Source organism: Vulpes lagopus, chromosome 15, assembly GCF_018345385.1.
Source record: "Vulpes lagopus strain Blue_001 chromosome 15, ASM1834538v1, whole genome shotgun sequence".
Lineage (NCBI taxonomy): Eukaryota > Metazoa > Chordata > Mammalia > Carnivora > Canidae > Vulpes > Vulpes lagopus.
The window spans coordinates 22,618,485-22,632,606 of record NC_054838.1 but is presented as its reverse complement, the minus strand read 5'-3'; positions in this window follow the sequence as shown (position 1 = coordinate 22,632,606).

The window sequence follows — 14,122 nt, the reverse complement described above, 5'->3', positions numbered from 1 at the left end:
ATTGAGTCCCACATAGGGATCCCCGCATGGGGCCTGCTTCTCCCTCTGCCTGCATCTCTGCCTCTATCTGTGTCTCTCATGAATGAATAAATAAAAATCTTTAAAAAAAAATTAGAAACAGTGCACTTTTCCTGAAGAGCACAGGGTGTTGTATGGAAGGGTTGAATCACTATGTTGTGCACTTGAAATAATAACACTGTTAACTAGCTGGAAGTAAAATAAAAACTTTTCAAAAAAGTTAGAAACAGATCCTGAGATCTGATGGAGTGGAAGTGGACTGCCTGGTCACAAACTGTCATTAAATACGTATTTTTAAATTTTTAAATGACTGGTACCCCTCCCTAGCCTAAAGACACACGCTTAGTCTTGTGCACACACAAACTGCTACTTAAGGTAGTGATTTGGGTTTTTCTTTGCATTCACAGCACCTTGTGCTTTTTCTAATACTTAGGTGTTTACTGAATAAGCAAAGGCATATCCTATCCATGTGGAGAAAAACCAGGAAATGCTCCAATTGAAGCCCAGTTCCGAACGATTTCATTGTTGGGACTGATAACTCTGGATCCTCATGCTAATGTCAGGGCTCAGTCCCTAGTTGAAATTCTGAAGAGTGAGGACCAGAAAATTCTTGCAACAAATGGGACAGTGAGCAAAGAAAGAAGAAAAGAGGTAACTGCTGTCTCAGTTGGATCAGCTTCTCACCTTGATCAGGGGAAATGGCTGCTGCAACAGAAGAGGGCTAAATGAAAGAAGGCATTTTAAACATTATTTTTGTTGGAATTACAACTATGAGCCGTTTGTTCAGTCTCTGCTCGCAAGAACTCAAGATGAAGTTGGTTGTATTCTGGAGCTTCTGTGAAATTAAAATAGTTAATGAGGAGATCATTTTCATTTGTAACTTCCAATTGTCTGTGACCATGAGTGACTCTCAAGGGCCCAGACAAAGGAGCAGCTCAGAGTTGCTGGGGAAGAGGGCTCGTGTTCACCAAGGGAAGGCTAGCCAGAAAGCTTTTGAAGGCCTATCAGCCCATCACCTCTGCAGAGAAGCTGTCCTTCCCAGCCTCACGTATGGCGCCTTGTTTGCTGTGAAATGCAGACATGTGTGTGCAGGCGAGGCTCTGTTTTGGAGACATTCCAGGGCAGTAACTGCAGATCACAACCCTCTACCTGAATCCAAGACAGACCAGGACAATGAGGTGAGTGGCTAGCTGTGAGATGATATCTGTGCTGTGGGTGAGGAATGTTACCATAAGAGAAGTAAAGACTGAGAACTGATTAGGGGAGCAGGGAAGAAGGTGAGGGCATAGAAGAAGTAAGCCCAAGGAATGGGTAGGAAGTTGGTACAAACCCTGGGGCCTCACTAAGCTTCATACAAACTTAGGCTTAAACTTTAGAGGGTAGGAGAGAGTTGCCCATGGTAATGGGATAGCAGTTGGAAGAAAAATTTGCAAGGCGTGGAGGCTAGGAGGAGTGCAGCTCAGACAATGGGTAGTTACTCCCTCTACCTCAAAGGTCTCTTTACAGACCTTTTATGATAGAATAAGACCTCCTGTTCTTCCAGTATTCTAGATGGTCTTCAGTTTCCAGAAAGCAAGGCTGATATTTCCTCAGAGTCCAAGTAGGGGAAGTTAGGGCATCCCTCCCCCATCCGCTCAATGTTAGCCCAGACTAAGAGGGAAGAAATCTCAGCATAGAACAGCAAAGCCACAGGCCTTTGTTAATTCTCTCACTTAGGCAGGGAAAGAGAGTCAGGGATAGAGGAGCATGGGGAGCCTAGAAGCTAAAACCTAGAATTCTGTCTAGAGGACGTGGAGAGACTTTTTGGAAGTGCTCCTATGTCACTGGAGGCAAGTGAAAGTGACTGGGGAGTCACTGTCCCAAGAGACTGAGAACAGGGAGTAGAGAGAAGGGAGCAAGTTTAGAAGGTAAGAAAGGAGCAGTAGTAGGAAGAAGATGTACTTCAATGTGGCTTCAGTATGAAATGCCATGGATGGGAATATAGCAGTATGTATACATGGGTGAGATATTTTCTAAACTAAATAAATATATAGTATATTATTTTTATTTATAGTTACCAAGATATGTTTATATCTTTGTGTATTTATATATGAGAATCTAACTATATGTGACAATAGCAAATGTTAATAGTTATATAACTATAACTACATAAATAGTTATATGTTAACAGAAGGGTATCTGGATGGTTGGGTGAGGAACTGTGCCAGATAAATACTGTTAATTGGTTTTGATATTAAGTGTTATGTTGGATTAAAAAAATAAGAAATAGCTTTACAGTTCATTGTATTGATAGCTATTTCGATTTCTTTCAACTTTTAACCTCTTTCAGTAAGTTATTATCCTCAGAATGTCAATGTTTCTATGATTTATGAAAGTATAAGTATGCAAAGTTGTAAAATTGTGATTTATAATAAGAAATATATATATTTGGCCTTCTTTCCTGTGTTTGGCACAGAGCTCCTGAAACCCTTGGAATTTCCTATGTGGTGAGAGCTGTGAGGGTGTCTTTTGTTGTGTTTATGAGATGACTTTTGGGCCTCACCTAAGGATGGGAGCTTATGGCCAGGAGAACCCATATTATGATTAGAGGGTTGTAAGTTTCAGTCATACTCTCCCCCTGCCTCTGATATCCAGGGGAGGAGAGATGGGCTGGAGATTGGATCAGTCCCCAATGGCCAGTGATTTAGTCAGTCATGCCTATGTAATGAAACCTCCATAGAAACCCAAGAGGACAGGGTTGGGAAAGCTCTGGATTAGAAACTGTGTGGAGGTGCTGGGAGAGTGGTACACCTAGAGAGGGCATGGAAGCTCTGCACTCCTTCCTGTACCTCACCCTAAGTATCTTTCATAGGGCTGTTCCTGAGTTGTATGCTTTAATAATAAACCAGTAATCTAGTAAGTATGATGTTCCCCTGAGTTTTGTGAGCCCCTCTAGCAAATTAAATGAATCCAAAGAGGAACCTCTGGTTTATAGCCAGTAGGTAGAAGTATAGGTAGCAACCTTTGGGTGTGTGTGTGGAGGGGGGTGTGTGGGGGGGCTGGAGATCAGGGGGCAGCAGTCTTGTAGGACTGAATGCTTAACCTGTGGATCTGATGCAATTTTGGGGTAAATAGTGTCAGAATTGAGTTGAATTCTCACTCTGCTAATGTCTGAGAATGCTTAACCTGTGGATCTGATGCAATTTTGGGGTAAATAGTGTCAGAATCGAGTTGAATTCTCACTCTGCTAATGTCTGAGAATTGTTCACTCTGCTAATGTCTGAGAACCACCCCCACTCCTTCACAGGATAAATTGGGTCCAGCAACCCAAATTAAAAGTATAACTTATTTTTCTCCATTTCTAGGCCTTTTCTTGATTGTGATCTCTAATATGTGTTTACCACTATTTTTTTTTCTGAGAGATTTATCTTTATTGCCAAAGGTACTTATTGTTCTATTCAAGGAATCTGTTAATTTATGATTATTTTAACTTGCTTCCCCCCACCCCCCCGATTTTATCCTCACTGCATTTTTCTTTATTTTACTTTTGGTCATTCTCTTTTTTCCCTTGTTTCTTGCATTACTTTTCAGTTTATTTATTGAGGAGTGTAAAGTTTTCTCTAAATTTATGTCAGGCTATATTCTGTACATTGTAATGGTACTCTTATTGTATTATTATTATTTTTTTTAATGATTTTATTTATTTATTTATTTATTTATTTATTTATTTATTTTTTAATTAACTTTTATTGGTGTTTAATTTACCAACATACAGAAAAACACCCAGTGCTCATCCCGTCAAGTGTCCACCTCAGTGCCCGTCACCCATTCCCCTCCAACACCCGCCCTCCTCCCCTTCCACCACCCCTAGTTCGTTTCCCCGAGTTAGGAGTCTTTATGTTCTGTCTCCCTTCCTGATATTTCCCAACATTTCTTTTCCCTTCCTTTATATTCCCTTTCACTATTATTCATATTCCCCAAATGAATGAGAACATACACTGTTTGTCCTTCTCCGATTGACTTATTTCACTCAGCATAATACCCTCCAGTTCCATCCACGTTGAAGCAAATGGTGGGTATTTGTCGTTTCTAATTGCTGAGTAATATTCCATTGTATACATAAACCACATCTTCTTTATCCATTCATCTTTCGATGGACACCGAGGCTCCTTCCACAGTTTGGCTATTGTGGCCATTGCTGCTAGAAACATCGGGGTGCAGGTGTCCCGACGTTTCATTGCATCTGAATCTTTGGGGTAAATCCCCAACAGTGCAATTGCTGGGTCGTAGGGCAGGTCTATTTTTAACTCTTTGAGGAACCTCCACACAGTTTTCCAGAGTGGCTGCACCAGTTCACATTCCCACCAACAGTGTAAGAGGGTTCCCTTTTCTCCGCATCCTCTCCAACATTTGTTGTTTCCTGCCTTGTTAATTTTCCCCATTCTCACTGGTGTGAGGTGGTATCTCATTGTGGTTTTGATTTGTATTTCCCTGATGGCAAGTGATGCAGAGCATTTTCTCATGTGCATGTTGGCCATGTCCATGTCTTCCTCTGTGAGATTTCTCTTCATGTCTTTTGCCCATTTCATGATTGGATTGTTTGTTTCTTTGGTGTTGAGTTTAATAAGTTCTTTATAGATTTTGGAAACTAGCCCTTTATCTGATATGTCATTTGCAAATATCTTCTCCCATTCTGTAGGTTGTCTTTTAGTTTTGTTGACTGTATCCTTTGCTGTGCAAAAGCTTCTTATCTTGATGAAGTCCCAATAGTTCATTTTTGCTTTTGTTTCTTTTGCCTTCGTGGATGTATCTTGCAAGAAGTTACTGTGGCCAAGTTCAAAAAGGGTGTTGCCTGTGTTCTCCTCTAGGATTTTGATGGAATCTTGTCTCACATTTAGATCTCTCATCCATTTTGAGTTTATCTTTGTGTATGGTGAAAGAGAGTGGTCCAGTTTCATTCTTCTGCATGTGGATGTCCAATTTTCCCAGCACCATTTATTGAAGAGACTGTCTTTCTTCCAATGGATAGTCTTTCCTCCTTTATCGAATATTAGATGGCCGTACATTTCAGGGTCCACTTCTGGGTTCTCTATTCTGTTCCATTGATCTATGTGTCTTATTGTATTAAATAAGCTGTTTTGAACTTAGTTTTCTCCAGAAATTGTCGGGTTAGGTTTTTTTTTTGTTTGTTTGTTTTGTTTTTTTTTATGGAGCATAGTTGACACACAATGTTACATTAGTTTCAGGTATATAACATAGTGATTCCACAAGTCTATATGTTATGCCATAGTTACCACAAGTGAAGTTTTAAATATATAAGTACAGGAGACCTTGAACAACACAGATTTGAACTATGCAGGTCCACTTATACACAGACTTTTTTAGAGTACACTATTATAAATGTATTTTCTTTTCCTTATGATTTACTTAATAATCTTTTCTTTAGCTTACTTTATTGTAAGTACAGTATTTAATACATATACAAGACACGGGTTGACTGTTTATCAGTAAGGCTTCTGGGTAACAGTAGGGTGTTAGTAGTTAAATTTGAGGGGAGTCGAAAGTTAAATGTGGAATTTTGACTGTGCAGGTTGCATACAACAACCCTAGAGGGTGGCTAGTGCCCTTAATGCTTACATTGTTAAAGGGTCAACTGTAATTTTTTTAAGGCTTGCTATTATTTTATGACCACAATGCATAAAAATTTATTTTTAAAATACAATTACAATCTTGCTTTGGGAAAATATTTTGTGCTAACTATATAATTATAGGATTATTCAGTAGGTGATGGAAAAAGGTATATTTCTAGAAAAGATTAAATTAGTATAGTCTCTTTATCAAAGCATGATAGAGTTTAGACATATTTGGCCAAATTTAGTGCCTTGGACGTGGGTAGCAGAAGACTGAGTCAGGTGCCAGACAGCCAAAATAATAAGAGTTGAAAATCATAGAGTTGAGATAAGGTATAGAAAAAAGATAAGAAATAATAATAAGAGTTGAAAATTCTGGAAACTTAGTTTAGTCAGAAAAAGGACTTATTAAGGAATATTAGGTAGCTCATGGATGATGCAGGCAGGAACATCATCAAATTACTCTGTAGGTTCATTTTGGTAGAGATATCACTGCTCCCTCCACTGAGCATGGTCAACTCGGATCTTACTCTCAAACAAGGGCACTAGAAGCTATCACTAGAATCTCTATCTCTACTTTCTCTAGAAGATGGACTCTTCTATTAATGATTTTCACCAGTATGATTCAATGTGGCATCTGGTTTTTTTTTTTATGTTATTAGCTTCTGAGTCTTCTTCTTACTGGTTTACCTTATTGATTGCATTTAGATCACATACTTTCACCCATGGTAGTAGATTGGATTATTGTTTCCATCTATTTTCTTGTAAAGGCAATGTCCAGCCTCATCCATGGCCTATGACTCATAGTGCCTCCCTATAGGTGGAGGATATGTCCCTAGGCCATTAACAGACTTGGCTATGTGACTGCCTTGAATCATCAGAATGGGAGCTAAGGAAGTGTTTCAGTTCCCTACAGAAGATTTATGAGATGTGCTTGCACCACTTCTTTATATTTTCCCTCTTCCACAGTAAAAACAGATTAGAAAGAGGAGCTCCTCCTTAAGCTAGTGTCCTAGGTGAGAAGACCTGTGGATAAGAGTCACAGCAGTATACCTGCAGCTAAGAACATGATGTATAAATGAAAAATGTTTGTGGAAAGCCCCTATGATTTTGGAGTTTTTATTAGTGGAAAAACTGATCAGTTAGCCAGGAACTTGAGTTTATGGCTTCTATCTTGGGGAGATGTAGGATCATAAGGAGGGAAGTTACTCAAACAAGAAGATCAATCCAAATGCTGAATGGCTGCAGTGAATGACAAATACCCACCACATACACTAACTCTATATTCATAAAATTTAGAAAACACACATAAGCTCTCAGAACAAAGTGTGGCTACCACACTGTACAATAGCGTTTCCCTTGTCGAAAAGAAGTTCAAATGCACATTGCCATCACAGGCCATAGTTCTTAAACAGAAATATAATGTCATCTTTGGAGGGGTAAGGAAGGAAAAACAAGGATTGATGGTTTCAAGTTTTTGAAATTGAAAATTTTCTTTGTTAGTTTGTACCCATTATTTGTTGTCTAGAGCCAGACTCAAGAGTGTCTCTAAGAAGTTAGGAGTGATGCTATGATTCCTACACCATGTGAGAAAACAAACAAACACAAAACTTATTTATATAAACATTTTTTTTGAGAATGGTTTATGAAAGACTTGTTTTCTCAATTTGGAAATTTCCAATATCCCATTCTTCCCCTAAGTATTATTATGCGTATTATAAAACCTCTACATTTTCCTTTCCATCTCCTCTTTGTCCCCATACTTTCCAATCATCCCAAATGCAGCATGGAGAGTATACTTTTTCTGAGGATACAACATCTACTTTCTTTCGAGCAGGATGTATAATATTCAACAAAAACAAATTTCAGTCATAGGTTAGGGCTAAACATTTTCCACATTCCTTATTACCTGTTTTTTTTTTCTTTGTGTTTCTCTGTATCTACTGTGGGATTACAAGGACTCCCACTCTTGCCAAAGTGGCTATCACAGCTACTTACTGTGCTGGACTTCCTTATATCTGTGAATCTGTTCTTCTTGTGAGGTTTACCATTGTTTTTTTATATTCATGTGCTAGAAAAATCATGATCAGCTCATTCTTGAACCGGATGCTGTTTTATTCCAGAGCTTAAGTCTTCAGGGACCCAGAGTGGCCTATCCTGGTCTAGCTTCATTTTCCTATATTCTTGCTTCTTCTCGTTGAGCTTTTAAATTTTCTGGAACTTCTATAAATATTGTCATCTTTTCTTGCTTAGTAAGATATGACTCTAACTGACTTTACTATTGCATTTCCTTCTTTCTTTTCCTGTCAGTTCAAGGAGGTACAGCATTTTTAAAAAGCTTCTAACATTAGTTCCATATTTTTTCTACCACTTGTAGAAGCAATACACTTACTGGGTCAGAATGTTTTCCAGTGCTCCCTCACTTGCTTTTTCAACTCAACTCCTGAGGCCTCTTTTCCTTCAATTTCTGACATACCCTTAGTTTGTTTATTATTACTTTCTCTTTTTTTGTTTATTATTACTTCTAAAGTTCATAGGTATCTCTCTATATTGTCATGAATACAAACCATAATAATTTTACCTGGTAAGATGAACATACAACTGCCACTGTTGTTTCTATGCAGGGGAAAAAAGAAGGCCATTTTGAAATAATGCTAAGGAAAGGTCAAGATTCAACATTGCACTCAGGAGCATTTTGGGAAGTTGGCAACTTAACTTTGATTTCTGCTTTCTAATTTTGTGTGTCCAAAAATTCAACTAAGAAGATAAAATTTATCAAGAATGTATAATCCTGTCACATAAAAGAGAGCAAAATTTATTAAAGTTTGGAATTAATGTGAATCTTTTGAGAATAAGGTAGAGGGAAAGCTCTTATGAGACCATGTAGGAAGGCCCTCACTTCAAAGCCTCCAGTATTTGGCACCTGTGGAAAGAGCTCTGCCTCATGTCTCTATAGGTCTTAGAGTAGGGGCTGGCCAGCTCATATGCACTATTCCTCATAACCCTTCTAGGAAGCCCAATCGACAATTCATTGAAAAGGCAGAACATTATGAGAACCTAAGTCAGCTAAGAAGAGTAATTTGTCAAACCATAATTCATAACCATGAACAGATCAAAGGAACCTAATAATGTTCTGAAAAATATCAGAGCTTAAAAAAAGAACAAATATGAGAAATCAAATCAAATGGCCCAGTAAAAAACAGGGAACAAGTGAGAGAACCTTCAAAAACAAATGCATAACATTAGTTAGACTGAAAAAATCCTGTTGTCTTAAAACAAGAAGATGACTACAGAAGAAAAGCAATGTGCAAACAATTAGAAATAATAATAAACATAAAGCATAGTGTGCAAATTTTGTGGGCAAAGTTTGGTTGTTTGGAACGAAGAGGGAGAAGAGATAGGAATATTTTCTTGAATCCCTAAAACTCTGAGGTGTAAATTAAAAAAAAAGAGAGAGAAACTAAATAGGAACAGAGTAGCCATTGTCTTTTACCACAGTGTTCTGGGAAAATCTCTCAAGTTGATCATGCATATAGTTCTTTTTTTTTTTCAGCAAATACATAGACTTGAGCAAAAAAAAAAAGACACGTTGGAGGGCAAATATAGACATTCCAGAAGAAAGAAAAAGAGGGGTTGGAGTAGATGGAATGAAATCAATAATCAAGGAAATAACTGGGAAAAATTTCCATAAAGACTCAAATCTTAAGATACTCTCTCATTCATAAAATGAAAGTCCTATACTTAATTTCAGATAAAATTTCTGAACTCTAAGAAAAGTAGACTATTTGGCATACATCTAGACAGATATACCTACAAAGTAATGCAAAATCAGAGTAAGTAGTGTTTAAGCTCCACAAAAGCATTTATCTTTTCTGTTCACTGATGTATTTCCATCATTTAGATGAGCTCCTGTCACATATAAATAAATATTCATGAATGAATTGGCTGGCATTAAGAAATCAATCTTTACCTGATGTCATGAAAATATTCTTTTATATTACTTTGAAAAGTTGAATTGCTTTGCCTTTTATAATTCTATTTATAATCTATGAAGAATTGATACCCGTGAGTGGTATAAGTTGAGGGTTCAAATTTAATTTTTTATATGACTATTCAGCAATTCCAGTATCATTTATTAAAAATACCATTTCCTCATTGTTCTGTTGTACTACCATTGTCCTGTAACAACTGGTCCTTGGGGTGCCTGGGTCGCGCTGTTGGTTAAGGGTCTGATTCTTGGTTTTGGCTCAAGTCATCATCTCAGGGTTATGAGATTGAGCTCTGTGTTGGGCTCTACACTCAGTGCAGAGTCTGCTTGAGATTTTCCCTCTTCTTCTGCCTCTCCTACTTGTGGGGTTGCACATGCTCTCTATCTCTTTCAAATAAATAAATTGTAGAAGACAAAAATGAAAACAGAAAAACCCAACTTGTAAATGAGTAGGTGTGCTTCTGGGCTTTTATTTCTGTTCATTGGCCCAATTGTCTACTCTGCACTAGTATCAAACTTTCAAAATTACTATAGCTTTAAAGTAAGTCTTGCTATTTGATATATCAAGTTTTCCCATTTGGTTGCATTCTTCAAGAGAGTTGTGGCTATTTTCAGCCATTTATATTTTGCAATAAATTTGTAATTAATCTTAACAAATCTTACAAAATGAGCTGTTTAAATATTATTACGATTGCATTGGATATGTAGAAAAATTTTTGGAGATAATTACATTATTGAATTTTCCTATAAAAGAACATAGTTTTTTTTTCTTCCATTTATTCTTCAGTTTCTCTTAAATGCCTTCTGGTTTTCTGTGTAGAAGGTCCTCTGTATCCTTTGCTAGATTTATTCTTAGATATGTGATTTTTCTATACCATTGTACATGTTTTAAAAAATCATGTGTATTGTATAAAGAAATATAGTGGAATTTTATACATTGACTTTGGATTCAGTAACCTTTATATATTATTAATTCAAATTATCAGTGTTCAGCAACCTTTATATACTTTTTTATTAATTTAAATTACTTGTCGATGGATTCTTTGGATTTTTATACATATACAACCACTAATCCATAAATAATGATTAATATTTTTTCCTAAATCTCAGCATATATTTCTTTTTTCTTGCCTGATTATTGGTTGTTAATGCAAGAAATCATTTTTTTTGTTTTTGTTTTTTTTTTGTTTTTTGTTTTAAATTAACTTTTATTGGTGTTCAATTTACCAACATACAGAAAAACACCCAGTGCTCATCCCGTCAAGTGTCCACCTCAGTGCCCGTCACCCATTCCCCTCCAACACCCGCCCTCCTCCCCTTCCACCACCCCTAGTTCGTTTCCCCGAGTTAGGAGTCTTCATGTTCTGTCTCCCTTCCTGATATTTCCCAACATTTCTTTTCCCTTCCTTTATATTCCCTTTCACTATTATTCATATTCCCCAAATGAATGAGAACATACACTGTTTGTCCTTCTCTGATTGACTTGTTTCACTCAGCATAATACCCTCCAGTTCCATCCACGTTGAAGCAAATGATGGGTATTTGTCGTTTCTAATTGCTGAGTAATATTCCATTGTATACATAAACCACATCTTCTTTATCCATTCATCTTTCGATGGACACCGAGGCTCCTTCCACAGTTTGGCTATTGTGGCCATTGCTGCTAGAAACATCGGGGTGCAGGTGTCCCGACGTTTCATTGCATCTGAATCATTGGGGTAAATCCCCAACAGTGCAATTGCTGGGTCGTAGGGCAGGTCTATTTTTAACTCTTTGAGGAACCTCCACACAGTTTTCCAGAGTGGCTGCACCAGTTCACATTCCCACCAACAGTGTAAGAGGGTTCCCTTTTCTCCGCATCCTCTCCAACATTTGTTGTTTCCTGCCTTGTTAATTTTCCCCATTCTCACTGGTGTGAGGTGGTATCTCATTGTGGTTTTGATTTGTATTTCCCTGATGGCAAGTGATGCAGAGCATTTTCTCATGTGCTTGTTGGCCATGTCCATGTCTTCCTCTGTGAGATTTCTCTTCATGTCTTTTGCCCATTTCATGATTGGATTGTTTGTTTCATTGGTGTTGAGTTTAATAAGTTCTTTATAGATTTTGGAAACTAGCCCTTTATCTGATATGTCATTTGCAAATATCTTCTCCCATTCTGTAGGTTGTCTTTTAGTTTTGTTGACTGTATCCTTTGCTGTGCAAAAGCTTCTTATCTTGATGAAGTCCCAATAGTTCATTTTTGCTTTTGTTTCTTTTGCCTTTGTGGATGTATCTTGCAAGAAGTTACTGTGGCCGAGTTCAAAAAGGGTGTTGCCTGTGTTCTCCTCTAGGATTTTGATGGAATCTTGTCTCACATTTAGATCTCTCATCCATTTTGAGTTTATCTTTGTGTATGGTGAAAGAGAGTGGTCCAGTTTCATTCTTCTGCATGTGGATGTCCAATTTTCCCAGCACCATTTATTGAAGAGACTGTCTTTCTTCCAATGGATAGTCTTTCCTCCTTTATCGAATATTAGATGACCGTACATTTCAGGGTCCACTTCTGGGTTCTCTATTCTGTTCCATTGATCTATGTGTCTGTTTTTGTGCCAGTACCACACTGTCTTGATGACCACAGCTTTGTAATACAACCTGAAATCTGGCATTGTGATGCCCCCAGCTAAGGTTTTCTTTTTTAAAATTCCCCTGGCTATTCGGGGTCTTTTCTGATTCCACACAAATCTTAAAATAATTTGTTCTAACTCTCTGAAGAAAGTCCATGGTATTTTGATAGGGATTGCATTAAACGTATAAATTGCCCTGGGTAACATTGACATTTTTACAATATTAATTCTGCCAATCCATGAGCATGGAATATTTTTCCATCTCTTTGTGTCTTCCTCAATTTCTTTCAGAAGTGTTCTATAGTTTTTAGGGTATAGATCTTTTACCTCTTTGGTTAGGTTTATTCCTAGGTATCTTATGCTTTTGGGTGCAATTGTAAATGGGATTGACTCCTTAATTTCTCTTTCTTCAGTCTCATTGTTAGTGTATAGAAATGCCATTGATTTCTGGGCATTGATTTTGTATCCTGCCACGCTACCAAATTGCTGTATGAGTTCTAGCAATCTGGGGGTGGAGGCTTTTGGGTTTTCTATGTAGAGTATCATGTCATCGGTGAAGAGGGAGAGTTTGACTTCTTCTTTGCCAATTTGAATGCCTTTAATGTCTTTTTGTTGTCTGATTGCTGAGGCGAGGACTTCCAGTACTATGTTGAACAGCAGTGGTGAGAGTGGACATCCCTGTCTTGTTCCTGATCTTAGGGGAAAGGCTCCCAGTGCTTCCCCATTGAGAATGATATTTGCTGTGGGCTTTTCGTAGATGGCTTTTAAGATGTCGAGGAAAGTTCCCTCTATCCCAACACTCTGAAGGGTTTTGATCAGGAATGGATGCTGTATTTTGTCAAATGCTTTCTCTGCATCTAATGAGAGTATCATATGGTTCTTGGTTTTTCTCTTGCTGATATGATGAATCACATTGATGGTTTTACAAGTGTTGAACCAGCCTTGTGTCCCGGGGATAAATCCTACTTGGTCATGGTGAATAATTTTCTTGATGTGTTGTTGGATCCTATTGGCTAGTATCTTGTTGAGAATTTTTGCATCCATGTTCATCAGGGATATTGGTCTGTAATTCTCCTTCTTGGTGGGGTCTTTGTCTGGTTTCGGAATTAAGGTGATGCTGGCCTCATAGAACGAATTTGGAAGTACTCCATCTCTTTCTATCTTTCCAAACAGCTTTAGTAGAATAGGTATGATTTCTTCTTTAAACGTTTGATAGAATTCCCCTGGGAAGCCATCTGGCCCTGGACTCTTGTGTCTTGGGAGGTTTTTGATGACTGCTTCAATTTCCTCCCGGGTTATTGGCCTGTTCAGGTTTTCTATTTCTTCCTGCTCCAGTTTTGGTAGTTTGTGGCTTTCCAGGAATGCGTCCATTTCTTCTAGATTTCCTAATTTATTGGCGTACAGCTGTTCATAATATGTTTTTAAAATCGTTTGTATTTCCTTGGTGTTGGTAGTGATGTCCCCTTTCTCATTTATGATTTTATTAATTTGAGTCTTCTCTCTCTTCTTTTTAATAAGGTTGGCTAATGGTTTATCTATCTTATTAATTCTTTCAAAGAACCAACTCCTGGTTCTATTGATCTGTTCCACAGTTCTTTTGGTCTCGATATCATTGAGTTCTGCTCGAATTTTAATTAACTCTCTTCTTCTGCTGGGGGTGGGGTCTATTTGTTGCGTTTTCTCTAGTTCCTTTATGTGTAAGGTGAGCTTTTGAATTTGAGATCTTTCCAGTTTTTGAATGTATGCTTGTATTGCGATGTATTTCCCCCTCAGGACTGCTTTTGCTGCATCCCAAAGATTTTGAACGGTTGTATCTTCATTTTCATTAGTTTCCATGAATCTTTTTAATTCTTCCTTAATTTCCTGGTTGACCTTTTCATCTTTTAGCAGGATGGTCCTTAACC